Source organism: Lutra lutra, chromosome 3 (assembly GCF_902655055.1).
Source record: "Lutra lutra chromosome 3, mLutLut1.2, whole genome shotgun sequence".
NCBI lineage: Eukaryota > Metazoa > Chordata > Mammalia > Carnivora > Mustelidae > Lutra > Lutra lutra.
In genome coordinates, this window is record NC_062280.1 from 116,847,481 (window position 1) to 116,875,128 (window position 27,648).

At 43.7% G+C, this 27,648-nt stretch overlaps 1 pseudogene; it reads right to left on the reverse strand.

Annotated features, from left to right (window-relative positions):
* Positions 1-1,154: 1,154 nt before the first annotated feature.
* LOC125095605 (F-box only protein 27-like) lies at positions 1,155-27,415 on the reverse strand (annotated as a pseudogene).
* Positions 27,416-27,648: the final 233 nt, after the last annotated feature.

The following is a 27,648-nucleotide window of genomic DNA, read 5'->3' on the forward strand; positions in this document are numbered from 1 at the left end:
ACAATCTTTCTCTCCCTAAGAGTAATTTATATATATCAAAAAATGAGATTACAAAAAATAAAACTATTTGTTTCATTTCACCTCTTTATTACCCACCTGTTGCTTAACAACAACAAAAAAGGCATCTTTTTTTTCTTTAAACCGAACCACAATTATTTTTAAAATCTCACTAAATAAAAAAGAAAGGAATAGATGCTTTCACTGAGTGTACAAAATTAAAGTTACTCTACCACCAAATCCATTAACCTCTCCAAGAATCCACTCTGTTGCTAACATTGATAACGCCTGTTAAACGTAAGTGCTGAGAAGAAGATAAATGAAGATGAGAAGAGAAATAAGAGAAAAAAGAAGAGAAAACTGGCATCTGCCTTCTAATTGACACCACTGGGATTTCTTAGAAAGTAAATACGCCATAAGTCATGTCAATTAATCACACTATACTAGTCCCCAGCCAGAGGACAGGCAACCTTAGATGAGGGGAACTGGAATAATCACAGTATAACATCAGGCTTATCAGAAGAGCCCACTTAAAGATGTGGTCAGAATGTACAACCAACATTTCATTTACCAATTCCACAATGAAGTTTGGTTACCATAGGTATACCAGTGTTTGAAATTCACTATACAGTAAGAAAAAAAAATTCTGAATAATGTTCAGGAGATGGCAGAAGATCTAAAAGCTGAAGGATGCCAGCAAAGAGATAAACATTGTCACCTCAAGGGACAGAATTGGAATTCTGATTTAAGAACGCTTCTTGCACTTTTCTTTAATTGAATTTGCTCATTTTTATATTGCCCCTCCTGTTCATGCAGAGCATTGGCATATGGATGAATGAAAGAATGAAATGTCTAAAAACACTTAAGATACATTTTATGAATTTAACTCACACTTTGGCAGAATAAATGAGGTGTTTTAATGTCTTTTGCCTCTCCTCTAACCCTCATATCCTCTCCCAAACCCTTGCTTTTGGTTTCAGTCAACATTTGAAGACAGGTCAACTATATGGTTCTCTTCCTTTTCTCACCCTCCTGCTCTTTACTCAAGTACTGGCTGAAAGGATATTGAAATTTATACTCGTTCCAGAATTATGAACACCGGAATAGACATATGAGCTATTGTTTGAGATGGTGGCTAGAATGATATTCTGCTAGGATCAAAGATTAGCATCCAATCCAATCTGCTGGTACTCATGCTGGATCTCTCGTAACATATTCTGAATAGGACCAGTGGTTAGTGGAGTGTTTCTATTTCCGATTAACAAGGAAATATGAAACACAAAAGATCTCTTAGTCCTGAACTTCCCTATACCCATCTCTGTCCCTAATCTAAGATTATAAAAATTACCTCTAATATATTCTTACAATACTTGTATAGCTTTACCTCTTAAATTTAGATCTATGGTCCATTTCAAGGTAATTTATTTTATATGTTCGTATGGTGTTGTTTTTTCTTTGTTTTTGCATATTGATAAATTGATATCCAACTTTTCTAGCACTAACTGCTGAAAAGACTCTCCTATAATGCATTCCCAACTTTACAAAAAATCAGCTCTGTGCCATTGATCTCTATGTCTGTCTTTATGTCAATACTACCTGGTTTAACTAATGTAGATTTAAAGTAAGTTTTGAATTCAAGGAGGTTAAGTCCTTCAATTTTGTTCTGCCTTTTCAAATTGTTTTGGCTCTTCTGGGTTCATTTCCATTTAAATTTTCATATCAGGTTAACAACTTTATAAATATATTTCAAGGTTTAGAATAGTTTTGGGTTTCTGAAAAAATTACAAAGATTTCTCTGATGTTAAATTCTAACAATCTCAGTTCCTCTGATATTAAATTCTAACATTATTATTATTATGGCATATGTGTCACAATTATGAACCAAGGTTGATATATTATTAACCGAAGTACCTACTTGATTTGGATTTCTTCAGTTTTCCCTTCATGTCTTTTTTCTATTCTGGGATGTCATTCAGGCACCACATTATGTACATTAAGTTGTCTGCTTAAGTGTCTCTTTCTGTGGCGGTTTCTTAGACTTTCCTTTTGATGGCCTTGACAGTTTTTTTTTTTTTTAATTTTTAATTTTTTTATTTTTTCAGCATAACAGTATTCATTATTTTTGCACCACACCCAGTGCTCCATGCAATCCGTGCCCTCTACAATACCCACCACCTGGTGCCCCCAACCTCCCACCCCCCACCCCTTCAAAATTCTCAGATCGTGGCCTTGACAGTTTTGAGGAATACTGGTCAGGAATTTTGTAAAATGCCACTCTACTGTGATTTATCTGACTTTTCTCTGAGGAATTGGGTTTTGGGAATGAAGACCACTCAGGTGAAGTTCTATTTTCATCATGTCATACTAAGGATACATACTATCAGCATGATATGTCTATCAATTTTAACCTTGAGGACTTGGCTGAGGTACTGTTTGTAAGATTTCTTTAAGTTTACACCTTCTATCGCCTTCTATACACACTTCTACCACCCCACCTTCTATCGTGTACTCTTTGGAAGGAGGATACTATGTGCAGACTACATTTAGGAAGTGGCATATAGGCATACCTCATTTTATTGTACTTCACTTTATTGAGCTTTGCAAGTACTGCATTTTTTTTACAGATTGGGTTTTGGTAACCTTGTACTGAATTTTTTTACATATTGGTTTTGGCAGCCTTGAATTGGGCAAGTCTAATGGCACCATAACTAGAAGCTGTTGAAGACATATGCTTATTCTCTAAAGACTCATGCTTAACACTTACAGATTAATAGAAGGTTGTGGCTTTTCTATGACCCTGATTATATCTGAAATTCTTGTCCATTTCTGCTCTCTCTTATATCTTCTACTTCTTATTTCATGAGCTTTATTTCCTTTCATGGTTGGTTCTGTTGGACCATATGCTGGTTTTTATTCTTAGCAAAACTACTACAATGATTTCCTTATATCAAGAATGACTGTACCCTCCTTTAGAGCAGCTCAGTATTTATGTCTGCCAGGAGGCTGGAGCCCTACTAGTCACAAAACACCTCCAACGACATTCATAACTTGTTGTTGGTTGACAGACCTGTAGCTAGTCAAACTGCATCGACCTGTTCCTTCACTTTCTCCTTTCCACTCCTTCCCTGCAGGCTCCTGAGTTTGAGGAGAACAGTGTGTCTTACCTTGTCAGGCTCCTTGGGGTCCTAAAGTAATATGTGCAGATTTCCCATAAAATTCTTCTGATAGTTAATTTTATATATCGACTTGGTTTGCCTCACAGTGTCCAGATATTTTGTCCAGCATTATTCCAGGTATTTCTGTGAGAGAGTGTTGTTTGGATGTGATTAATACTTAAAACAGTGGATTTTGAGTAAAGCATACGTCGTTTCCCTAATGTGAGTGGGCCTCGCCTCCTCAGTCAAAGGCCTAACTAGAACAAAAGACTAAGTGTCCCAGAGGAAGAAGGTTATTATGCCAGCAGACCACTCCAAACTTGAACTGCAATATTTTCTCTTCTTAGGTCTCCAGACTAATAACATTTGTTATTAGTTAAAATACCTGTGGGATTTGGGGGCGGGCGTCTAGCTTGCTCAGTGGGTTAAGACTCTGCCTTCAGCTCAGGTCATGAACTCAGGGTCCCTACATCGGGCTCTCTGCTCGTCAGGGAGCCTGCTTCCCCCTCTCTCTGCCTGCCTCTCCGCCTACTTGTGATTTCTCTCTCCGTCAAATAAATAAATAAAATCTTTAAAAAAATGCCTGTGACATTTTAACTTATGGAGGTGACTGTGTGATGACACAAAGACACAAATGGCATTGAGGTACTTTTGTTATTAGCATTTCCCCAGAAGAGGGGGCGTGCCACTTCACACAGGTGATGAAACACCAACTTGATCAGGGGACAGAAGTAGGAGTCAAGTGAAAGCATAGCCCAAAGCAAGGCAGAGCAGGGGAAACAGTCTAGGACTGGCCAGTTTGAATGATGGCAACCAACTCTAGGCTATAAGGGTGGTTTTCAGTTGTCTGACACCTATCTTTTTTTTTTTTTTTAATTTCTTTTCAGCATAACAGTATTCATTGTTTTTGCACCACACCCACACCCAGTGCTCCATGAAATCTGTGCCCTCTCTAATACCCACCACCTGGTTCCCCCAACCTCCCACCCCCGCCCCTTCAAAACCCTCAGATTGTTTCTCTGAGTCCACAGACACCTATCTTTGCAGTGATTTAGAGTGAAAGGACTATTTGTGGTGTGTGAGAGTGAGATAAAGGAAGTGTTGAGGGTATGGCCTTGGTACTGGTTGGTTTGTATATAAAGGTATGTTACCAGCTGATTATTATCTCCATGACTAGAGCAGCTTCTTCTTGCCTCCTTACCCTCTCCTTACCTCCAGTAAAATGTCTAGACACCATAAAAAACAGAAAATGAAAAATTTGATTAACATAGCCTTGAATTGCAATATTAGCTGTTCCAGGGTCTGAGCCTACCAGCCCACCCTGTAGATTTTGGATTGCTACTCTCCATAATCATGAGCCAATTCCTTAAAATAAAACTCTTTCTCTCTATAGATAGATATAGATATAGATATAGATATAGATATAGATATAGATATAGATAGATAGATATATAGATGTAGGCATAGATATAGATCCCATATATTTCCATGCAGACATCCAGTTGGTTCTCTGGAGAACCCTCACTAATACAGCCACCTTTCTGTGGCCTTTGCAATGTCTGTTGAAGCCCAGTTATGAGCTCTAAGAATATCCTTGCAGCAAAAACAATTTTGGGAATCAGACATTCTGATTTTACTTCAAGTGCAGGGTTTCTCACAGAATTTGGCCTTCTAGATCCCTGCTCTCTTTCTTCTTCCTTGATACCTTTATGTTGACTTTTTTTTTTTTGTCTTGTGTGAGTTTATTGAAATTCTGGTAACTGAAAATGCAGCCTAATATTAGTTTCAGGTATACAATATATTCAACACTTCAATACAGCACCCTGTGATCATCAAACAAATGCCCTCTTTAATCCCCATCATCCCATGACCCACCTCTCCTCTGGTCACCATCTATAATGGTGAGCTTATTCTCTATAATTTTGTTTGTTCTCTATAACTGAGAGTTGGCTTTTAGGTTTGCCCCTTCTATATAAGATTTTTTTTTCTTAATCTCTACACCTAATGTGTTTCTCCAGCTCACAACCCCAGGGTAAAGAGTTGTATACTCCACTGAATAAGTCAGCCAGGTGTCCCTATGAAGCTTATTTTAATGAATGCCTTTAATTTCTTTTTCTTTAAGCATCAGAGTGGAATCTAGTAATCTCAACACCGCCCCCATAGCACTTACCTCCTGTCTGTCCCTCCAGGAACACTCTCCACCCATCCACTCCTTCTGTGATGGGGAAGTGGGAAATAGAAAGGCCTGATAGGCTGCATTGCTCTCTGGCTGTGTGGGCTCAGCCAGTGGGGAGCCATACCTGAAGAACTGAGGAGGGGACTACAGTGGTCTCATTGTTTATTTCCATGAAAACCCTATATGTGAGGCTTCCTCAGCCAGTTGTATCCCTCTGCTGCTAGCCTCTACTTCTCATTATCCCTCCCCTGTCCATTAGGGCTAGCAGTGGTGGGGGTGGTGGGGACAGTGAGGAAGGGGGTAAAAAGGGCATGGGGGCATGACAAAAGCTCTGTTGTTGCTGTTTATGCCAGGATCCTGCCCCAGCTTCCACTTCTCCATATACCCCAACCATATCTCGGTCTTTAATTCTCTGGTAAGGAAATTGCACAAGTGATCCTACTATAAGTTTGCCTGCTCCAAAGTCCATACTTCTGTTATGTCCACAGAAAGTACCAATTGCACACCTCTTTGATCTGTTTACCCTATTATTTACCCAATCTATTGTGCAATCTAATTCAACCATTCTATTTTTCATATGCAGTATTTTTTTATTTCTTTTCAGTGTAACAGAATTCATTGTTTTTTCTCCACACCCAGTGCTCCATGCAATACGTGCCCTCCTGAATACCCACCACCTGGCTCCCCCAACCTCCCACCCCCTGCCCCTTCAAAACCCTCAGATTGTTTTTCAGAGTCCATAGTCTCTCATGGTTCACCTCCCCTTCCAATTTCCCTCAACTCCCTTGACTTGACTCTTTGCTCTGGTTTTCTTGGGTCTTATTGCTAGTGATATTTTCCTATATCCAGAAGGACAGATTTATTGTGTTTATTAATTTTCTGGAGTCTGTCTCTCCCAATAATTCTATTTCAAATGATATGTAACGTTCATTCTGTTGCATTTCTTATGTGGCCATCATACTTCACAGGTGTATAGTAATCCTTGCATGTGTGTTTATATTCTCCATGGGTTAGCAGCTACTCTGTCACTGGCACTGTGCACTGGAGAAGGAAAGAAGTCCTGATGAATTCAGAGAGAAGGGAGGTTGAGCCCAGAGCAGAGGGCCCCAGGCACCACAAAGACACTCTTAACCTCTCCTCCATACTGCCACCTGCTACGCATCTCCTATGAAAAAGGAGTCAACTTTAAAGCCCTAGGAAGAAATTACAGAGGAAAGACCAAGCATCTTCAGGTAGTACTCACCTTGCAAGGGGGAGGGGGTAGAAGAGGCGGCACAGGGGGCATGTACTAAAGGTGCCCATCTGGACCTACACACTAGTTGACATGGCCACCCTGCAGCATACTGGCACCTGAAATATATTAGGCAGCATTTGTCACAGAGTATGGGATTGGAAAAGAGCAGAAGAGTTGACAAGACTTCTTCAAGCCCATCCTCTTGTCGCCCTACCCTCTTCTCCCAACTACAGGCCACTTCAGGATTGCCTTTAGTTCTGACAGATTTCCTCAATGACCGTGCTCACTTCAGCAGCACATATACTAAAATAGGAACAGGTTTCCTCAATGACTCTACATTTTCTTCTCACGGCTCTGCTCACCATCACTTGTCTGGGGATGTGATCCAGCAGCCCATGGGGAGCTACTGATGGCAGGTCTGGTGAAATCCACTGCAGTGGCACTCTCAGCCTGTCTCCCAGCTGCAGTCTCACTGGCCCTGCAGACCTGCTCTGCACCCTGACATCCATCTTTCTACTTAGGATCTTTCCTTGCCAATGACCAGGGCTACATTTGGGAGAGTCAGCCCAAACCTCTCATTATACTTCTCACAGGTAGCCTGAGAAAGGGAATCACACAGGGCCTTGAGGTGCCTGAGAAAGGCCTGCATTAGAGGGAAGGCCTCTGAGCTCCTTGAAGAGATCTGGGTTGGAATTTGTGTTCTACTATTTACTACCCACATGACCTCAGACAAGTTAATTGACCATGGTAAGCCTCAGGGTCAGATCTGAAAAAGGACATCGGACCTGGATAAGAAAACAGAGCATTGAAGCTTGCTGTGGGTAATAGGGAAATAGGCTGAGGTGGAGCTATGCTTTGGCAGATCTGCAGAGTGGACAGGAAATGAATTTGTATCTATGAGTCAGGGGTTCCTGATACTTCATGGAGGAACAAGTATTCACACCACTCCATGCTTCACACAGAAACATAGCTATTGACAGACAAAATAGAAGTCTCTATTGGAGAGAAATCCAATACAGAGTTGAAGAAAGTGGCTGTTCCAGGGGCAGCAGGTGGCTAGTGCTCCACATCTGAACTAAGTGCTGACTCCTACCTCAGGGCCCAGCAAGCTGGGCATGGATCCCCATAACTGAGTCTACTTACAGGGAGTGAGTGTCTTTTTTTGGGGGGGAGGGTCCACTTCCAGATACTGCTGAGCTGGGAAGGAAACATCTGCATGAGTAGCAGAGGGCTTATAGCCAGTAAGATGTTGGTGATCATGTGCATGTGACTTAACCTGTTCTCACCACTTGGTGAGAGTCTAGGCAGGTTGAGGGACAAGAGTGGAAGGAATTTGCACAGAACACCTAATGGCATATTGGATGCAGTTGGCCTGCAATGGCTGGGGGATGCTCCCTGATGAGCAAGTATACAGGTTGGGGGCCTGTGGTTGTGAGACCCTTCTGAGCATTCTGCTAATTAGTTAAGTTTCTGTGACTCAGGTATGTTTGTAGGAGGATGTTCAGGAGATGGCTTTGGGCTCAGTGCTGACCCAACAGGTCTTGGGTCAGCCAAACAACAAGCTATGTCAAGATCCCAGAGGGTGGTGGGCTGTGCCTTGAGAGATTGGAGAAAGACAGAACTGTGGGTACAATGGGAATGGACTGAGAGCTAACATCTCAGGGCTTGAGTAGAGTGCTGGAGGGCAGTTGACCTGAGATTTTAAACCTTAGCCTGGTGGCCAGGGCCCTTCACAGTCTACTTCAAAGGAGCAGAGTGCTGGAATGAAACAGTGGAGCACATCTAACTCTACACCTTCATCTAAGAGAGAGAAAACTTGGATTCATTCTAATACATAAGAGGGGAATTGTTGGAAGAAATGGTTGTTCTATTTCCAATTTCTTTTTTTTTTTCTTTCTTTTTTTTTTTTTTTTACATACTCTCTACCCCCAGCGTGGGCTCAACCTCATGACCCTGGATCAAAAGTTACTCACTCTTCTGACTGAGCAAGCCAGGTGCCTCTATGTTGAATTTTTTGAGAAAACATGACACTGTTCTCCATAGTAGCTGCACCCATTTACAGTCCTGCCAACAGAGCACAGTTCCTTTTACTTCACATTTTGCCCAACCCTTGTTATTTCTGGTCTTTGGATACTAGCCATTCTGACAGGTGTCAGGTGGCATCTCTTTGGGCTATGATTTGCATTTTCTGGTGATAAGTGGTGGCAAACATCTCTTTATGTATTTTTGGCCCTCTGTGCATTTTCTTTGGAGAAATATATATTCTGAACTCTGCTGTTTTTGTAACTGCTATCTGTTTTTTTGTTAAGTTGTATGAGTTCTTCAATATTTTGGATATGAAATCTTTATCAGTTAGGTAATGTGCAATTATTTTCTCCTCCTCAGTATGTTGTCTTTTCCATGTGTTGACGATTGGAAATTTCCTTTGCTCTGAAGAAGGCTTTTAGTTTGATGTAGTCCCAGTTGTTTATTTTTCATTGTAGCCTTTGCTTCTGATGTCAAATCCAAAAATCAGTGTCAAGAAGGGTCTCAAGAAACATTCTTCCAAAAAAATTTTGTTAATGGGGGATAAAGAAATAGATCTATATGTGCTCCATAGTTTTAATAGATTCTTGGCTGGCTCAGTTAGCACAGCATCTGATTTTTTATCTCAGAATCTTGAGTTCAAATTTTGGTCATGGAGCTTGTTAAAAAAAATGGTTGTGGTGTTAATAAATAACATTCTGCCTAATTTTCATCTAGGTATTTCATGGGTATAGCTATTTTGTTGAAGTCTTTGCCCAATTTGGCTTTGCTGTTGTGGATGGGGTTGAATAGACATACAGTCGCATTTCTTTACTTGAGGTTGCCCAGTGTTTCCACAACTTACTATGGAGACTATTGCTTCTGTATTTTATATTCTTGGAGCTTTGGTTGCAAATTAATTGACTACATATATGTGGGTTTCTTCCTGCCTTTCCACTCTGTTCCATTCATCTGTGTGTTAATACCATACAATTTTGATTTCTCTAGCTTTTTAATTCAGTTCAAATTCAAAAAGTATGATGCTTCTGGTTTTGTTCTTTCTGCAGATGGCTTTGGCTATTCAGGGCCTTCTGTGGTATTATTCACTTTGCAGGATTATCGGTTTTATTTCTGAAAACACCATTGAATGTTCATGGGGTTTGCACTGAATGTTTTGATTGCTTTATGCAGTGTGGACCTTTCGATTACATATATTCTTGGGATCCATTAGCATAGGATGTCTTCGGACTTCATTCTGTCATCTTCAAATTCTTTCATTAATAATTTAAGTTTTCAGTATACAGGTCGTTCACCTCTGGGTGGAAATAATTCCTAGATATTTTATTCTTTTTGAGTGATTATCAATTAAAAATTATTTTCTTAATTTCTCTCAAGGATAGCTTGTTATTTGTGTATAGAGATGAATCTCATTTTAGTGTATTGAATCTGTGTCCTTAAGCTTGACTTAATTAATCTGTTAGTTCTAACAGGATTTTTGGAGAGTCATTAAGGGTTCAATATATCATATCATGTTCTCCTAATACCTAAAAAGTAAGGTGGGAATATAGGTTCATGTCATCTAACTTGGGAAAAAAGGATACAGGTATGCTGAGATATCATTTTCAAATTTTCTAAAATGTTTTGTGGTTAATGTAAGCAAAGGAATACATAAATATGACTTGTTTTCATTTACTGTTTTCTTTCAACTGGATATACAGAGCTGTGGTTTAGACCAGTTATTCCCCACACTTTCCCACTGTACCAAGTTGTGCTTCTTGGGAGACATCCACCATTTTCACTACTTTCTGTCCTTCAACCCAGGACCTGACTCAGCTGCTCAGAAATACTTCTCAAAATAGTGCACTTGGGAAGAAGCCTATTTTTTCATAGCTTTCCTAGAAGACATCCTCCAAAAGATTGAATTTTACAAAATTTGATGTCTTTGATGTCTCTGGGAATCCTTGAAGATGTCCAAGGTTGAATATGGCTTGTTTTGCAGACAGATCAGGGAGCCCTGCAGCACTATTCTCCTGCAATATCTCCTGTGGCCTCCCGAGAGTGGTGTGTGCTCTTAACAAGGATACTGCTCCACCTCTCCAGAAACACAACTTAACTTCTTTTTGAACTTCCTTCACGATCTTAGGGAATTGCTTCAAGGATTATTTATTGTAAAGATTCTTTTGGACCTATTGACAATTCCCTACAAGTGACAGTGTAAGGTACTACAGTGACTAAACTGTGTCCCTTCTTTCACATGCAGATACATAAAATTATAAGTGACTGAATGAAGGTGGACTGTTCCCTCAGATGAAACAGAAAATGAACCCCAACTGGGACACAGACCTAAATTTAAGAGCTAAAACTATAAACCTCAGAGAAGAAAGCCTAAGAAGAAATCTTCCTGACCTTAGATTTAGCATCTGTTTCTTAAAGAATCAACAAGTGGAAGAACAGATACATGGGTAAATTTGTCACCAACACAACTGCCTTTCCTCCAGGCTCCCCATGTGCTCCCAGGCACCAGGTAGGAACTGTAGGAGTCATTTCTTGCTACCTTCTACTTAGCTGTACCCATTACATTCTCTAATTTACAGATGGGATCTGTAGCTTCAAAGCCCCTCCCGGGGTCACCCAGCTTCAAAGAGGCTGAGTAGGCGCTAGAATGGCTATCTCTCTGCCATTGGACTCTGTGCTCCATTCACACGACCCCAACCTGGAACTCAGAGGTGTGCAAAGATCCATATACAAATCCCCAGGCCTGGAGACCTCACTGAACTCAGGGGGCAGTGGTGTCACCTCGAACTGGGGCTTGGCGTGGGTCTGTTGTCTGATGATGGCAGCCCTTGGCACTGAGGACTCTCCCAGTTCCAGGCAGCCTTTGTCCTGCAGGAGGAGGGTTCTCAAAGGTTCATGTAACCACAGAGTTGAGAATCCCTTCTGAAGCATCTGGAATGCAGCCTTCTTGTTAGGTGGGGCCAACAAGGGCAGGAAAGTCCTGGGTTCAAATCCTGCCTCTGCCTCATTTTGGAATATGGAAAGGGGCCATTTCTTAAAGCCTTGCTTTCCTTATTCGTCAAACAGAGACAGCATTTCTACCTTCCTCAAGGAATTGTTATAGAGATTGACTGACATGATTCATGTTCTCAAAAGACACTCAGTCATCCCCAGCTCTACCTGCTTAGATTAGCCCTCTGTGAGCCCACTGCTGCCATGGGCTCTGGGCCTTTGCCTTATTCTGTCCCTTTTACCTGGCAAGCCTGGCTCCACCTGACTCAATTGTCTTTCCAGAAAGTCTTCATCCCCTCCAGTATGGATGACCTGTCCCTCACCTGGGATCCCATGACAATGGTCCTCATCCATCAGACCCAGGCCAGCCCTGGGTCAGGATCTCACCCAGAGCTTGTGTCCTGGATATGGACAATACTCAGTGTGGAGACTGTCAATCTGGAGCTTCCTAAATTGTCATCTGTTTTTGGAACAAATGTTGGGGTGCCTTGCGAAGGGGCTCTTTCACTCCAAGGCAGGCAAATGAGCTGCCCTTCCATCATGCCTGTCTCTTGTCTCACCCTATCGTATAATCATTGGTACATAGCATCTTAGGCTTCCTTGCCTGCCAGGATATGAGAACCTTCTGATGGTCAGAGTTGAAAGTATTTTCTGGAGGTGAATTTGGTTTTTGATAGATCTGTTGGTAGGATGAAGCCTGACTCTCCTTACAAAACTACACAAAGCCTGTGCCCCTGACCTATATGACAGTGACCCAGCCCATGGCGGCCCTTCCCCTAGTGCTCAGAGCTCTCTTTTCTCACTTGAGTCCCCATTCACTGGTGTTTCTCTCTCTTCCTGCAGGGAGAGCCCCGGATGTCCTCTCTCTGAAGGTGTACTTTCTGTGCCTGGTTAGCTCCATCTTGTGGCAGAGAAGACAGGGATTACTACCATGGCTTCTCCAGCTGCTTCAGATCAAGTGGATACCCCTTACCCAACATTGTGGGAGGACAGGGATCTCCCCTTTCTTTTCACATGGTGTCTTGAGCTGGAAGCACAGCCTCCTCTCTCACACAAGGTGAATTTGAGGGATACCAAGGTTGGGGCAGGCAGGGGTATGGGGTCATGGCTAGAGGAGCCTGAAAATTGTGGACAAACTATATCCAGTGCCAAAACCCTTGGTAGAGGCTCTCTCCATCCTGCAGCTTCCATGAGCAGCCAAAGTGCTTTGTAAGGGCCTCTCTTGTTCACACGGTTTCAAGTGGTTTTTGCTGTTGCCACTACAACTACATCTGGATGAACACAAGTCTGTAACTTACTGACCTGCGCTGTCCTTAGAGGTTCTTCTCTGAGAGGATGTGGTCCAGCCAGGATAGACAGGGAGCAACCTGATAGGAGTGGCCTGGTCTGCACTCCTCTGCTGGCCTGGAGCAGGGTGTGGTTGCTCAAGATAGAATCTGAGTTATGGAGCACTAGGGGCTGGAGTGGCTGGAGCGTATCACCGGACAGGGCCTGGGTGATGTGTGTTCCAGGACACAGGGCAGGGATGTTTGTGGGGGAGGACATATGAAGGGGTGTGTGGGAAAGCCCTTTCTGGCTCTATGGTCACTCCCACTACCAATGGACTCACTGCTGGCCTGTCCTCCTCATGGTTTCAGGTCTCATCTATAGACTCCAGGTCCCTCCATTTCCCAGGAAGGCTTCCACTTAATAAAGAGAGCATAGATAGAGAAGCCTGCAGCCTGTCCTCCAAAAATGTGGTTAAAGTGCATTCCCCAAATGGTGCTTATAGGAATCATAAAGTACAGAGATTTGTGGCACAGATGTACTTATTAAATTAATGATGAGAGCCAAATAATTGGAAATGGCTCTGGTGTTCAACATATGGGGCTTTGAGTGCTGTCACTGAGAATGTCCAATGCCTATCCACTGTGGGGACATCAGGTAAAACAAGAGCCCAACAATAAAACTCTCCCTGCCTCCCACACCGTCTTACATGTAAGCGCACACTAAATCCACAGAGAAAAGCCTGGAAACAGGACACCATCCATTATGGGGGGTTATTTCATGGAAGAAGGAACATGTCTTCTTTTCTTCATATTTCAATCATTATTTTACTACATAAATTATAGTCTGCCAAAGCCTAAAGAACTATTTACATTAACCCGACTTGTTATTAAAAAATGGGAAGATTTAAGATGTAATTTTAATATTTTTATAATATGCCCACTAGAACAGTTTAAATGTGGCCTATGCAGGAAAAAGAAAGAATTCAAAGGTGTCTCATGGACCCAGACATTTCCCCGGTTTCTGCCTTTCAAGGTATCCTTATGAAAGGGAACACAATTCCAGATAATGAATGTAGTTCATTTTGGGGCTTCCTATGATCATTGTTGTTTCAGAAACATTCGCTTGTAATAAAATGTTATTTTAATAAAACACTGAAAAAAGATTTTTGTATCTTTCTTATGTTCTGTAGCCAGACAGAGAAGGCCATGTTGTAGGATTCTAGGCACATGAAAATCCCAGATGGAGTAAAGTACCAAAGACAGAGAGAAAAGCAGTGGTTGCTGGGACTGGGGTGAGGGAATGAGCAGTGAGTGATAAGTAGCCCCAGTTTCTCTGTGATGGAAACGTGCTTCAAGTAAATGGTTGTGCAGCACTCCTAAAGTATTTAATGGCACCTCCATATACTATTGAAAAGGATCAGAGTAAAATTTTATATAAACTCAAATTCTACTTTATTTAATGAACAAAGTCTATTAAGCCACTATACAGGTATATACAAAGCACAAAAATTACAAAGAGAGCAAAGACAGAGGAGGGGGAATGATTCTAGGGTTTCCAGCCAGCACAAACTGCTACTTGGGGGCTGAGGCTAGTTGTAATACTGAGACAGGTGCTGGCTTGAGCCCTTCACGAACCTCAATAGCACGGGCTAGACCCTTCTGGACCTCCGGGTCAGGCAAAGGTGCTGGTGGCTCTTCCATCTCAGGAGAGTGAATTAGAGCCCTGATTACCACCTGCCCTGGTCCCAACAAGGCAGGTGGTGTCACCACCCTTCTTAACGTGTGAGCTCAAGCAGTAGGGATGGTTTGGGCCAGCTTTGTCTCTGAAGATACAGCGGGTGCCACAGTGGGAGCTGGGGCGAGTTCCTGATGTGGTTCAGGATGCTGCTCTGGGCCTGGTGCTGTAGCTCCATGAAGAGAAAGTATCATCAGCCTGATTGAATTTCCATGCCCTTTCCAAATAAAGGAAACTTTTCGCACCACTCAATGTTGCCTGCATCTGGGAACCAATCCCTGTGAAGTCTCCATGACTAAAGACCATGGGGACAGGGATCTGAGGCTATTTACTGCTCTCCACCCAACTGCACTCTATGGAGGCTTGCTCAGTGTGGCCCACTCTGTCCCCTCCTCAGGCCCACATCAGTCACCCCCATTCCTTCTCACCCACAGCTTCTGGCGCCATGGACTCAAGGTGTTGCAGCTGTGAGAACAGAAGCTGGGCACGGTGTTCCAGGTCTGAGCCTGGCATATTGAGCCCCATGTATGCTAGCAGCATATTCAGGCTGGGAAATTGTGGGGCCTGGAAAAATGCTCAGAATATTTTTCTAGACATGTGTTCAAGGTGGAGGAGATGGCCCTTGGGAAAGACAGTTAGGAAGAGGAGTCAGAGGACAGGGCACCCTCCCAAAACATATCCCAGGCAACCCTGTGGAAACCTAGGTCCTGGGCATCCAGCTCCTGTCAGAGACCAGTCCTACTCCTTGTCCACCTGTGATCTGGCAATCCTGCCTGACACAAGCCTGGCTACAGACAACAGGCTGGCAAAACCTCAATGAGTGGGAGTCCTTGATCAATGGTGGGATTATTTCTGTCCTTCATGGGGGATCTGGACACACTCTGTAGTCTGTCTCCTTGTGCACTTGCCGTTTGAATTCAACTGCATGTGCCCTGGGAGGGGTGGTATCTGGCCTCTTAATTACCCTCACTGCACACTCCACTGCTCTACAAAGTTCCAACCAAGGAGGGAACAAAGGGACTCTGTCTCAAGCCAGAACTCCCCAGGACTCTCCCAATACTTCAAACCTTACCTCCTGTGCCCAAGTGCTGCCTCTTTCACTAGGTGCCACGAGTGGGTCTCCTTCCACTGACACTCATCTCCCATGGGGTTTGGAATATCTGGTCCCTATGCTCTCACTGGGACTCCTGAGCACCCTCTGATCACCCAGTGTCCAGGTTCCAACATATTGCGGAGTGTGGTGGTTTCCACAGACTCTCTTCTAGGTCCCAGGATTGGTGTGGAGATAGGGCTGGGAGGGTGTGTTGATGGGGAATGACTCTCTTAGGGGCTAAAGCTGTCCTCCATCCCCCTCTGCTCTCCCACAGTACCCATACCCACAGCTCCCCTTGGGCACCTTCCTTTTTCCAGAAAAAACTCTCAGACCTTCACCCTTAAAGAGGAATCACAGATGTGTGTGATGAGGGTCCAAGAGTCCCTTCAACTCATAGTTCCCTTGCTGCTCTGGTGGAGAGGGAAGGTCCTCCTGCATCAGCCAAAGCTCACTCATAGGTTCCACTGCTCCTGGGCTCTGCTGACTTCATCATAGCTGGAGAAAATGCACCCATATCTAGAGGAAGCCAGGGGACATCACATGAAATGTCCTGTGGATGCTACCTCTCATTGTGTCCAGTGTCACTGTCTGACTCCTGACTAGTCTGGAGACCTGGGCTGCTGTCTGCTCTGTGCCGGGATACCAGTCAAGTCCTAAAGAAGCACCTGCACCTAGTGGGGCTTCCTGAATACTTGATGAATGAAAGGGCCCCAACCAGTCCATCACAGGTATCTGGGGATGCCTCTTCACCCTAGGGATCCCTGCTCTGCTTTCACCCAGACACAGACCCCAAATGCAGTCTTGGATCTCTCCTTCAAATAGCAAAACAGCCCAACTCAAGACCATAGTGATAGTGAAGGATGAGGCAGAGGCTTCATCATGAGGAGCAGGACAATGATAAATGAGCATGACCACAGCCACTCTAGCAGACCTTTCTACAGGCCCAGACACCCAAGTGTACTTTCCCTACAAGACCTCACTGAGTCACTACAATAACACTGCCCCAGTCAGAGGAGCAAACTGAGGTTTGGGAAATTTGGGGGCATTTCCAAGACTCACAGAAAGTGGTGGCCAAATCCAACTGGGAAGTAAGGGACAGGGTGCTCACCTTGCAAACAGGAAGTCCAACACTTCTTGGGTGGTGGCAATGGCTCGATATGTGCCCAGGAACATGTAGGCATAGCTGAGGTCTCTTCTTAGGAAATTGGCACCAAATGTTGTATTTGCTTTTCTAGCAGGCTGGCCCAGTTTGTCCATAGCACACAGGTCTCACTCCTCTTCATCAGCGATCCATATTTACTCTGATGTGAAACAGAGGAGACATGAGTCAGTTCTGTAGCCACCAGGAGGGTTAGGGTTTGAAGCATGCACTGAAACCCCAAGATCTTAGTGATTTATGGCTAGAGGTGGGACAAGAGGGCCCACAGTCATAAAAGCAATAAGGTGACTGGGTGGTTCCTTGGCTTAATCCTAGGAATCATGGTTTTGGCTCCGGTCATGGTCTCAATGTCCCGAGATCGAGCTCCTCGTAGGGCTGTGTACTTAGGGCAGCCCTACGAGGTTGAGGATACTGTCTCTCCCTCTGCTTCTCCCCACTCTCCCTTGCCTCTCTCAAATCAGTCAGTTAATCAATCAATGAATAGATCTTTAAGGAAAAAGAAATACCTTTCCTGGCAGACATGCAAAGAATTGAAGTCAGTGATGTCTGACCTTGATAGTATCTCAGGTCAGACTGTGAGATGTGTATTGATAGCACCTCCCTGCATGAACAACATCTATCCTCTGGTTTCTGATAACAGATCCCATTCTTGAGATGAGAACACAGAGACATTTTCTTGCATGAGACAGCTCAGGATATTAGGGCATGTAGGATGTTTAGTGCAGCACTATGTGTTAGCAACAGAAGAGAATCACATCAAAGTCCTGAATCATTGAAGTGCTCAATGGCTGTGACAAATGACTGGCCTTCTGGAATGTTGTGCAGCACAATGAGGCCCCTGATCCTGACCCTGGAGGGGCCCCAGGGATGTGCTCCCTCAAAACCAAAAGGCAGAGCGAGAGACATAGTACCATTGGCAACATGTCCTTTGGTTAAAAGTCTCCCAACTCACCATGATCACGTGCAAGACTTGCAGAACTTGGGAGGACTGTCAGGCCAGTGGGGACACCTGGGAGCACAAGTTAGGTAAATACATAGCACAGTGCAAAAGGATTCTAGATGAATGGCATGAGACGAGGCTTAAAGTCTCTTTTCTGATATTATTACGAATATGTGGACAATGACTACAACTGGCCAGGGTAGGGACAGGGCAATGAGGGCAAGATTGAAAAGGAGATGGAGATGCAGATTCAAGTGGGCACAGGAATCTAGGAGGGAGCCCACAGCAGTACTAGGCTGGCTTCCGGGACTGGGTCCCTTTCTGCTTCACTGGGACCCTAGGGGATGGATCTCCCCAGCACCTGCACTCCCCCTGAGCCAGCGTGCTGGACTCTGTTGGCAGTGTGGGGCACCTTTTGTCCTTCAAGGAGGTAGAGCAGAGGATCTCATCATTCAGCTCCTGCCCGACCTCCTGTGTGGAGCTCTGCAACAACAATGCCCAACAACCAGGCAGGCAGCCTCAGAGCCCTGTCTGGCTGCCTTTGCTGGTCCTCATACCCAGGGCACTCCATTCCAGATGCACAGCACCCCAGTATACACACACATCCACCAAGGAAAGAAATGAGACACAGCCTCAGGGCCTTGGATGAACTCTGAGAGAGGTAAGTGTCACCTCAGGCATCCTTTCCACCCTGCACACCATGATATTGGTGTGAACATAAAGGAATCACCAGGAACCACTATCTTGAAACCCCCTCCATCCCAGTGCCAGGAACCCCCACATATCCCTCTTTGCCAGGAACTCAAGAGGAGAGGACGAGGGTGCCCTGGGATGGCTCAGAGGGATGGCTTGGCCTGGAATAGGCTGTTCCCTATTTCCTTATGGAACCTCCTGCCAAATGCCCTGAGGCTTTGGGTGTGAGGTTTGAGCCAATGTCTGTAGCATGTGAAAAATCATTCACCTGGGGTTTCTGGGAGCCAGAGTCCCGGGAAATAGGCAAACAGCAAGAGAACATCTTTCAGGTTTGGATGTCTCTAGCCAAGTTACCCTGGTGCTACACTACACTAGAATGTGGGAGCCTGTTTGCGGGGGTTGCAAATTCTGTTGGGGTCTGCAGTCAAGGAAGTAACCTCATTGTCTGAGATCACCTACCCAAGTCCACTCCTAGATTGACACCTAAACAAACAGTGCTCAGAATTGTCATCTGCTCATCCCCATTTTGCCTGCAAGGCCACATCTGTACCCAGTGACACCAACACACCCCTCTCCACAGACCCCTAAGGAAGGTCTGGGTGCAGCCAGGGCCCCAGCTTGGAAACACACATAGCTTCAGGAACAGCTCTCCATTCTTACCTGTTTGTGTCCCTGGATAAGCCATTATCCCTGTCAGGGGTATTCTGCTCTTGTTGTACAATATAGATGATTCAATCATGTACTTCCTCCAGATGTCCATAGGCATATGTGGGATAATATCTGTGGTATTGGAGGAATGGTGTCACACGTAAGAAATAGCTCCAACCACATTTTCTTCCTCTTCTTACCTTCTCTGGGTCTGCTATTGGTCAGATCCTACTCTGCATTCCCTACTGTGGTGTGTGTGTGTGTGTGTGTGTGTGTGTGTGTGTGTGTGCATGCACACTCTCTCATGTGTGTATACATGTGTTCATCATTGCTCAAATTCTGGAGTCCCAGAAGATGACAGCCTCACCTACCGAGGGGTGGGTAATAGCCTCCCAAGTTCTTATGTTTTCTAATTTTAAAAGCAAGAAGGGATTGCAGCCTTGGGCTCTGAAGGTCGGAATTCACCCTTACCTCTAGAGACTGCATATCCTGTACTGAGAGCCATTACCTCCTTTCCAATGGGTGTAATGTGGATAGGTGTCCACTCAGTGCATTGCCATGACCCGGGCTACCCCTCAGACAAGAACTTGCTGGAATGCCTCCTGTCTAGGATATCAGTGCTCACACTCACCCTTATATCAGCTCCATGTCTGTAGCCACTTCTTTCAACACAACTTTTTCCAGAGCCCTCCATGGATGGCTATGTGTATCCAGGGCCCCTACTTTGAGGACACGCAAAGAGCTGGGTTCATGCCTGGTTCAGCCTTCTTACTAGTCTGGGCAATCCTCTAAGCCTGCAGAGGCCTTCACTCTCTCCTCTCAGTGGTTCCCTGAAATCCCATATCTGTTTACACATCTTTGTGTAACCCTGTCCCCTGGAGTGTGATCTGGACATAGTGATTCTTTCCATTCCACAGAACATGGCAAAATGACCCACAAGCCCCTTCTGAGATTTAGTTTTAAGATCTCATTGCCCATCCCCGTTCTGCCTCTGACCCATGTTCTCTCTCAGTTCCTCACACAGGAGTACAAGCCCCTATGTTGAACCATGATCCAGACATGTGCATGTTACCTACCAATGAGGGCCAACAACAGACAGAACTCAGGCCTTTGAGATGGACTGAATCCTGCCAACACCGCTAAGTGAGCTAAGATTCTTAGTGAAGCAGGTCCTACCTTGGTGTTGTCAACAGCCCCAAAGTACTGAGAGGCTCTGGCAGGAACCCCTAGCTGGGCACTGCTGGATACCTGATCCTCTGAGACTGTGAGGCAGTGTCTGTTGGTTAAGCCACTGAATGTGGAGTATGTGGTCACACAGCACTAGGAGCAGGGTACTGATACTGTCCTCCTGACCCAGGCCTTTGCCCTCCTCCCCTTCCTCTATGCTCCTCTCTTCAGCTTCCTCCAATCACCCTGGCTTCATTTCTAACCTCCACTCCAGGAATATCATATTCTGTTCCCAATCTTCTGCAACATAGTGCCCTCTCCCAGGCTAAATATACTCTGATTTGTGCAGGGCTGTCTCCTTCTTTTCCTACCATGGGAATTCTCGGTGTCATCTCAGCACAGCCTTCTCACACCCCTCACCTGGTGGACCTCAGGATCCAGTTGTAGTCCCTTGCTCTTTTATTATGGAGCAAATGCTCTTTTCATTCACCTTTTTGGTTCATGTCTGTCCATCTTCCCCTCTAGACCCTGAGCTCCTAGAGGGAGAAAAGGGTTGGCTGTTAAACACTGGCATCATCCTGAGTGCTCAGGGCCCAGTGGCGAATAAACAAGCTAGAGGATCCAGCCTACCACTGCCAGCTCTATTGCCAAAGCCTATTTGATTTTTGTCATGTGTAAGTCATTTTCTTTCTTTTTTTCCCTTTCTTTTCTTTTCTTTCATTTTTCCTAAGGAAACTTTGTGTTCCATGTTGGGCTCAAACTTATGACCCTGAGATCAAGTACCACATGCCCTACTAACTGAGGAAGCCAGGTGCTTCTTTGGTCATTTTTCATAGGTTCTAGGCTGATAACTATTGAAGTTTACTTGTTGATTTCAACATGTTGTATGTATATTACGTTACGCTGAATTACCAAACTTTGGTAGCCTATCACCATAGATTTCCCCACATGACAGTGCTGAGTGGACCTTCAGTTTGGAGATGGAGCTCCTTCATATGGTCTTTCAGGAACCCAGAGTCCCTCCACCATGGGCCTTCTCACTCCCTGGGTTGTCATGAACCTCTGATGCCAACAGCACTAGGGGAATGATGACAAATACACACAGAAGTTTGTTTCCATTCAGGTCTTGAAGGCCTAAATCATCTTTATGCTCAGTATTTTATTTAACTTTTTTAGGATTTTATTTATTTATTAGAGAGGAAAGAACACAAGAAGGGGGCAGTTGCTGAGGGTGGAGAACTAGAGATGCTGAGGTGAGGAGGACAAGGGTTGGCTTATATGGAATGGAACAGCTTGGGAGGGGTCTGTTGCACTGATTCTCACGTGTACTTCAGCTGGTAAAAACGCACCTCTCCTAAGCAGAGGCAGAGCCAAACAGAGCAAGTCTCCACCAACTGTATTGTAGGCTGGGATTAATGAGTAAGCTCAGATCCCTGTGCCCATGACCTGCCATCAGGAGAGACCTTCATGGGCTCAGACAATATTGCATGGTGGGAAAAGTTTCCTTTACTTAGAAGGATACGAAAAGTCAATCATGATGTGGATACTTTCTCTTCATGGAGCTATAGCAACAGCCCCAGAATAAGATCCTGACCCACTTCAAGAGCTACATTCAGCTCCCACTGTGATGCATGCTGCAGCTTAAGAGTTTGAGAGGCATGGTTGGAAATACGTTGTGTGGGTGATATAGCTGTGGATAAAACAGAAGAGAGGAAACTGGGCTAAGGAGGTTATTGCAAAGTTTTATCAGCAAAGAAGTACACAACTGAAACTTTTAAGAGTCTACTACTGTGGGGGCGCCTGGGTGGCTCAGTGGGTTAAGCCTCTACCTTCAGCTCCAGTCATGATCCCAGGGTCCTGGGATCTAGCCCTACATCAGGCTCTCTGCTCAGCAGGGAACCTGCTTCCTCCTCCTCTCTCTCTGCCTGTCTCTCTGCCTACTTGTGATCTCTATCTGTCAAATAAATAAATAAAATCTTAAAAAAAAAAGAGTCTACTACTGTGGGGGATGTTCCTGGATTAAAGGTGTTCATGTGGTGAAGTGGGGTGGAATTCCAGGTGTGGCAGCATGAAGATCCTGGGGTTCACAAGAACAGTTGGGGCCTGAATGCTTCAGAGTCCTCAGATATCAGTTGGGGAAAGCTGGCTAAAAACCGTGAGGCTAGGTGCTGGCTTTCTGCTCTATGTAGCCCTAAACTTTGAATCACCGCACAGTTGGGTGACCACATTCCTGGGAAGAGTCCACCAAACCTAACTAAACCAAACAAAACAACACAAAACAAACAAACAAACAAACAATAAACACCCAGAAGCATGGCAAGACCTTCAACCCTGAGGAGGTACAGCATGACTCTGTGTCTCAGATATCCACAGAAATTGGAGTTGGAACTCAGTCACGTGCCTGAGATAAAAATGCTTTGTCACTGGCCTGGAGAACACAGAATTCTGACAGAAACCGAGGAGATAAGTCTGATGGAATGCTTTTCTGTGAGAGCTCACTGAAGAGTTGGGGTGCAAATTTTCAGCTCCTGGGTAGAGAGCAGGTGAAGCCATATTCGTCCCATCCATTGGTGCTGTAAGCCTTCAGGGAGTAATTCAGGGCTACATACTGGAATCCAGCATCGATTACACGGAGGTCTACCTCTGCTCAGGATAGGTGCATTTGTACCAGCTGTAGTACACATGAGAATCAGTGCAACAGACCCCTCCCACAGAACACCATCACAAACAACTCCCTCCTGTCAAGTTTACTGATCATAGAGGGCTGCAAAGCTTCAACTTTAAGGGAAAACACTAAGTAGCATTCTTTGTATTTTTATTTTTTAGCCTTTTATTTATTTTTCAGGTTTCTTTTCTTATTTTTCATATTTTTAAATAATTTTTATTCCTTTTTAAATTTATGTTATTTAGTTTTATTCCTCTCATTGTTATTTTACTTTTTCTTTCTTCTTTTCTTTTCTGGAAACAGTGATGAGATGGAGAAGTTCACCCCAAAAGAAAGAACTGGAGGTTGTTCTCACTACTAGGGATTGAATCACTATGGATAGAAGTCAAATATCTGAACTAGAATTTAAAACAATGATTCAAAAGATACTAGACAGGCTAATAAAAGCATAGAAGACACTAGAGAGTCCCTCACGATAGAAATAAAAGAACAAAAATCTAGACAGACCCAAGTTAAGAATGCTATTACAGAGATTCAGTCCCAAATGAGGACTATGAGGACGGTGAGTGAGGCAGAAGAGGAAGTCAGTGATATAGAAGATAAAATAATGAAAAATAAGGAAGCTGAGAAAGAGAAAATGAAAACTATTGGATCGTGAAAGGAGATTTTGAGAACTCAGGACTTCCATAAAGTGAAATACTATCCAGATAATAGAGGTACCAGAAGATGATGAGAGGGACAGAGAGGGGAGCAGCTTATTTCAACAAGTTGGAGCTGAGGAATTTCCCACCTAGTAGAAGAAAACATGTACTCAACTCCAGGAGGTACGGAGAACTCCTCTCAGAATCAATAAAACTATGTCAACAACTTGACAAATAAGAGTCAAGCTTTCAAACTGCAGTGATAAAGAGAAAATCCTGAAAGCAGCTCAGGACAAGAGAGCCTTAACCCTGTAAGGGTAGATATATAAGGCTGGCAGCACACCTGTCCACAGACATCTAGCAGGTCAGAAAGGACTGCATGATATATTCAATGTGCTAAGTGGGTAAACTATGCAGCCAAGAATACTTAGTCCAGGGAACCTGTCATTCAGAGTAGAAGGAGAGATAAAGAGTTTTCCAAAACAAAACTTAAAGATTGTGAACACTAAACCAACCCTGAAAGAGACATTTTTGGGGATCCTCTGAGTGTAGAGAGAGCCCAAAGGTAACAAAAATCCAGAAAGGAAACAAAGACAATCTACAGAAACAGCAACTTTGGAGGTAGTACAATGGCACTGAATTCATATCTTTCAATATCACTCTGAGTGCAAATGGACTCAATGCTCCAATCAAAAGATATAGGGTATCAACATGGATTAAAAGAAAAAACAAGACCCATCAATATACTGCTTATGAGAGACTCATTGCAAAGGTAACAACAGGTTCAGATTGAAATTAAAGGCATGGAGAATCATTTATTATGCTAATGGGCATGTAAGGAATGCTGGGGGAGCCATCCTTCTATATTAGACACACTAGATTTTAACTGAAGGCTATTATAAGAGATGAAGAAGGACACTCTACGATAATAAAAAGGATGTACCCAATGAAAAGATCTAACGATTGTAAATACTTATGCCCCTAACTTGGGAGCCACCAAATATACACACCAATGAATTACAAAATTAAAGAAACTCCTTGATTAGAATACAGCCATAAAAGAGGACTTTAAGAACCCACTCACAGCAATGGACAGATCATCTAAGCAGAAGATCAACAAGGAAAACTCATGGCTAGTGATGATGAACATTTGTTCATGTGTCTGATAGCTATTTGTATGTCTTCATTGGAGAAGTGTCTGTTCATATCTTCTGCCTATTTTTTGACATGATTGTCTGTTTTGTGTGTGTTGAGTTTCAGAAATTCTTTATAGATCCTGGATATCAACCTATTGTCTGTACTGTCATTTGCAAATATCTTCTCCCATTCCGGGGGTTGCCTCTTTGTTTTGTTGACTGTTTCCTTTGCTGTACAGAAGCTTTTTATCTTGATGAATTCCCAAAAGTTCATCTTCACTTTAGTTTCCTTTGTCTTTGGAGACATACCTTGAAAGAAGTTGCCATGGCTGATATCAAAGAGGTTACTGCCTATGTTCTCCTCTAGGATTCTGATGGATTCCACCGGTATTTTTCAAAGAGCTGGAGCAAATAATCCTAAAATATGTATGGAATCAGAGGAGACCCCGAATCAGTAAGGAAATGTTGTAAAACAAAAATAAAACTGGGGGCATACCCATGGATATTTTTAGACCATGGTACTATGAATCTTGAAGTTAATCACAAGAAAGAAGGTGGAAGGACCACAAGTACGTGGGGGTTAAAGAACATCCTACTGAAAAATGAATGGAGAATCAGGAAATTAAATAAGAATTTAAAAATACATGGAAGCAAATGAAAATGAACGTAGAACAATTCCGAGCCTTTGGGATGCAGCAAAGGCGGTCCTAAGTGGGAAGTAAAGGCGATAAAAGCCTTTCTTAAGAAACAAATTATATTCTCCAATACACAACCTAACCTTAAATGTAAAGGGTCTGAAGAAAGAACAGCAAATAAAGCCTAAATCCCACAGGTGAAGAGAAATAATAAAGATTAGAATGCAAATGAATGATATAGAAATTAAACAGAAAGGAGAACAGATCAATGAAATGAAGAGCTGGTTTTTTGAAAGAATGAGTAAGATGAATGAAGCAAGTGCTAGGCAGACTTCTCAAAAAGAAAAGAGAAAGAACCAAATAAATAACATCACAAATGAAAAAGGAGAGCTGTCAACCAACATGGAACAAACAAGACAATATTATGTGCTTAATTGCATTTAATTATGCCAAGAAATTAGGCAATCTTTAAGAAATCGATGCCTTTTTAAAAATCTATAAACTACCAAAACTGAAAGAGCAAGAAACAAAAAACCAAAACAGACCTACAATCAGTAAAGAAATGGAATAAAAAACATCCCAACACACCAGTCTTGGCCCTAATGGTTTCGCAGGGGAATTCTAGCAAATATTTAAAGAAGAATTAATACCCACACTTCTGAAACTGTTCCAAAAATAGAAACAGAAAGAAAATTTCCAAACTCATTCTAGGAGGGCAGCATTACCTTGATCCCCAAACCAGACACTGACCCTGCCATAAAGTAGAATTCCAGACTAATATCCCTGATGAACATGGATGGAAACCTGCTCCCCAAGAAAATAGTTAATAGGATCCAACAGTAAATTCAAAGGATTATTCAACACAGCCAAGGGAGGTTTGTTCCTGGGATGCAGGGGTGGTTCCATATCTGTAAATCAACCAGTGTGATACAACATAAGAACCAAATGACCCCCTAACAGATACAGAGAAAGCATTTGACTAACTACAGTACCTTTTCTTGATAAAAACCAATCTGCCATTTAGGGAAAGAAGAACATGCCTCAGTATCCTGAAAGACCACAGCAAATATAATCCTCATTAGAATAAATGTGAGAGTTTTCCCCCTAACTTCAGTAACACAACAGGGATGTCCACTCTCACCAGTATTGTGAAACATGCTGCTGGAAATCCTACCCTAAGCAATCAGAGAACAAAAATAAGTAAATGCACACAAAGTGGCAAAAAAGAAGTCAATTTTCTTCCTCTTTGCAGTTGACAAGCTATTCTATGTAGAAAACCCAAAAGACTCCTCCCCAAAATTGCTAAAACATATACAGCAATTCAGCAAGTCTCAGAATATAACCAATGTGAAGAAGTCAGTTGCATTTCTGTACACTCACAATGAGGCAGAACAAAGAGAACGGGCACAGCAGAGACTGTATCCAGCACAGTCTGGCTGGCATCTAGAAGTTGGACAAGGAGTCGGTACATACAGCCACTGTCCTATCGAGCTTCCCACCAGTCAGAGACACCAATCTCAGTCTTGCCACTATCTAGCAGCTGTGGCCACAACCTCCTACTCCAGATCCAACACCTGTTTTTTGTGACACCAGCCCAATGAAGACATGAAACAGGTCTATGAGGGGGCCTGTGGCACCATTCACCTGTTACCTCCACCACCCAGCCGGGCCCATATGCTGCACCATCCATTTCCAAAGGCTTTCCTGGCCACAGGGGTTGTGGATGAGGTTACATCCCAATGGGCTACACTGGCAGAAGCTGCCCAGGAAGCAGGGCCTGCCATCACAGGTGGGGGTTGGGGGGGCGGGTGACAGGCAGCTGAGGGCAAGCAGCAGCAGGGCACCATGGTCCCGGGACAGGATGAGCAGCCACAGGGCCTGCCACCCACCAGGGCACCTCAGCTTAGGCAGTAGCTACTCTGCAGTAGCTACTCTGCAGTAGCAACTCAGCAGCATGTGCAGGCCACATGGTTCAGCACCAGCAGGAGCAGCTCCAATAGCAGTTGGCTCAGGTCCAGCACCTCCTTGGGTTTGGGCTTTGGCCCCGAGTCAGGTACGGGCATGCCTCAGGAGGCCAAGACTCCCACAGTCACCTGCCCAACCTGCACCAGGCCTGTCGCTGACTTGGATCAGAGCCAGGGCTCCTTGCTGTAGCATTCTCTTTTCTACATAACATACTGTTTATTAATTTGATTGATCAAAGTTTTCTCAAACCTACAAGCAGCTTTGTCTTATTGATTTCCCTTAAATATGACAATTAATTACTCATTTCACAATAGGCAATGTGAAAAATTTT